Source organism: Tupaia chinensis, unplaced genomic scaffold (genome assembly GCF_000334495.1).
Source record: "Tupaia chinensis unplaced genomic scaffold, TupChi_1.0 Scaffold149964_1, whole genome shotgun sequence".
NCBI classification, from domain to species: Eukaryota; Metazoa; Chordata; class Mammalia; order Scandentia; family Tupaiidae; genus Tupaia; species Tupaia belangeri.
This window is the reverse complement of record NW_006209805.1, coordinates 113,959-117,174: the sequence shown is the minus strand read 5'-3', so window position 1 is coordinate 117,174 and position 3,216 is coordinate 113,959.

Genomic DNA, 3,216 nt, shown 5'->3' with positions numbered 1-3,216 from the left:
GGTCACGTTGGTGGGGGGGCGGCCTGCCGCTCCAGGACAGCGGACGTGAGGCCCTGCCCCATCTCTGGAGCAGGAGGAAGGACGGACGGACGCGGCTGCAGCCTGTCTCCTACCTGTCAGCCTGGACTGGACGTCTGTCTGTTTGTAATTAAACTGGGGTGACCACAGGAAGTGCGGCCTACCTGCACGTTTAGGGGCCCTCGTGGGGCTGGCGGCTCAGGGTGGGTCTCCCGGGGGGAGTCTGAGTAGGAACTCTGAGGGACCCCGGTTGGGCCACCCTATGCTGGAGGGAGGAATGTTCCCAGGCCTGGGCTTCCGTGTGCCCTGTGGCAGGAGGGTGGTGCCCTCCTCAGAGCCCCGCTGTCCCTGCCCTCACCCTCCTGCCTCGACTTCTCTTTGGAAGCCCCCAGCCCACCTCCCAGATGCCGAGGGCCTTTCCCTGCGGAGACTCCCTGTCTTCCCAGGGCCCTGACTTGCTCCGAGTGTGATCCTAATCTTGGGTCCCTGTGTCCCTCGCCATTGCCCCAGTCCTCCTGTGCCCCTTCATCCATGGCCCAGCCTCTGCCTCCCAGGTAGACCCCCCAACTCCTCCCACAAACAAGCTGCACCTCTCCCAAGGAGCCCCCATTCCTCTGGTCACCACTTTTGGGCTTAGAGCAGTGTCCTGGCTCTCTGGGGAGCCTGAGGGGGAGCATCTTCCCCTGCAGTCTGCATTTCCAGCCTGTGACCTCCATGCCCTCCACGACCAGGTGAAGATGTGCCCTGGGAAGGTGTAAGGAGTGAGGCCCACACCAGCCTGCCTTAACCACGAGTGAAGGTTTCAAAAGGCAGAGCTGAGGGGACTTTGATGCCATCTCTGTACTTGAGAGACACAGAGACCACTAGTCATCAACCCATGCATCCATCCCACTCACCCAGTGGTCATTCTGTCTCTCCACCCTCCCATCCATCCACCCATCCATCTCATCATCCTCCCATGCACCCACCCATTCATTCATCCACCCACCCATCCACACTCTTATCCATCCATCATTCATCCACCCATCCATCCACCCTCCCATCCATCCACCCACCCTCCCATCCACCCACCCTCCCATCCATCCACCCTCCCATCCATCCATCCATCAACCATCCACCCACCCTCCTCTCCACCCACCCTCCCATCCATCCACCCTCCCATCCATCCATCCATCAACCATCCACCCACCCTCCCATCCATCCATCCGTCCATCCACCCATCCTCCCACCCCCCCATCCAACCATCTCTTCATATTCCCACCCATCCATCCATCCACCCTCCCACCCATCCATCCATCCATCCAACCATTTCTTTGTCTTCCCATCCACCCATCCCTCTACCATCTATGTCTCCCCCCAGTACATCTGCTCTGGGCACTTTTTATCTGCCAAGACTCTGATAGGCAACAGGGACCAGTGGTGCCCAGGCTGAGCCCGCCCTTGCTGAATTGGCAACCAAGTGACATTAATCAGCAAATCGTGAAGTGTGTGAAGATAAGGGAGCTGGGCTTGGGCACCCCTGGGCACCCAGGAGGGTGTCTTTGTGGGCTGATGCGGGAGGTGTAGAGGGTGAGACCTGGGCAGAGGCCCGGCGGTGTGTGTAGTCCAGCGTGTCGCAGAGGAGGCAGAGCCAGAGGTCGCAGGGCTGGGGTGAGGCTCGTGGCAGGGGTGCTGCAGGGCCCTTGTAAGCACATTGAGGAGAGTAGCCAGTGGGAAGTCCAGAATGGGGGGGGGTGGCTGGGCGGGGCCATGGGGCCTGGGCCAGGGTCCGATTCGGGCATGTGCAGCCGGAGGGGCCTGCGTGCACTTCACTCACTCGCTAGTCCTAGGTCCCCCACGGCCTGCCCCACATCCTCCCAAGTCCAGTTGCTGACCCCCACGGGACTGTGCTGACAGCTGCCGACGAGGGCTGTCTGCGCCCCACCCTTCCTTCCTGGGCCAAGGGTCGGACACCTGCCTGGAGGGACGCTGAAGTCCGCTCCTGTGGGGAAACCGCGCTGTCTCCTCAACCTTCCTGGGCAGGAGGCCCTGGCCACACGGGCCTGAGGGGTGCAGCTGACCCGGGAGCTCAGTGGGGAGGCGGTCCTCGGGTCTCCCCCGCACAACGTCTGCAACCACACCAAGACGGCAGAGGTCTCTCCACCTGGATGGCAGGACCCCACCACCCTCGCTCAGGAATGGCGGAGGCCTTGGGGGGACGGGATTTCCCTGCACCCTCCTCTGCAGTCGCCCCATCCCATCCCAGCCCCCACTCAGCTCGGGCCATGATGCAGTTGGGGTCATTCCCAGAACTCGGGAGGCTCCTGGACGTGGTTAACTCAATACAGCGCCGGCGCCGGCCGAGGCTTGCCCTGCAGACATCTTCCTGGCTCCTCGGCCCAGGCTGCTGCTGGGGTGGGGGAGGCCGGGGCTGGCAGTCAGGGTGACCAAGCCCTGTCCTCTGGATCTGGGTCTGTGAGAAGTGGCTGGCGCCTCCTCCTTCCCTTCCCACCGTCTTCTGTTGTGTCTGTTCTGGGGCCACTGGACCGACAGCTTGTTCGCCTGTGTGTTCTGTGTGCTGTGCTCGTGTGTGACACCGTGTAGGCCACTGGGCATCGAGCAGGGCCAGGGATGTCCAGGCCGCTGGGCATCGAGCAGGGCCAGGGATGTCCAGGCCGCTGGGCACCCATTAGGGGCTGGGGAAGGTCCAGGCCGCTGGGCACCCATTAGGAGCGGGGGAAGGTCCAGGTCGCTGGGCACCGGGCAGGGATTGGCCAAGGCTCCGGGAGACCAGCTGCAGCCCCTGGTAGCTCTGGGTGTGTGAAGAGGGGGGCGGTTTGCTGTACTTTCAGCGGGAGGCCCCCTCCCTCGGCGGCAGAGGGTACAGCAGGCCCTGCGTGTGGTCTGCTCTGAGGGTGGGCGGTGGGGCAGGGCGGACACAGGGAAAGCCTCCAGGGCAGGTTTGGCTGCGACTGCGACTCGTCGCTGCTAATTGCCAAAGCTGCACTGGGAGAGTGGCCGGCAGCAGGTGGGCGGCCTGGGGGCCTCCTGGGATGCCCAGGCAGGGGTTGAGGTCTCGGGGTTCCCCAGCCCGGGCTCCAGCGCTAGACCGCCGGCCTCCGGCCCCTCGCCCCCGTCGGCCCCGCGAAGGCTCCTCCCCGCGACCAGGGCTGCGGGCGCGGCGCCGCCCTCCCGCCCTTGGGCGGAGCGAGGCGGGGG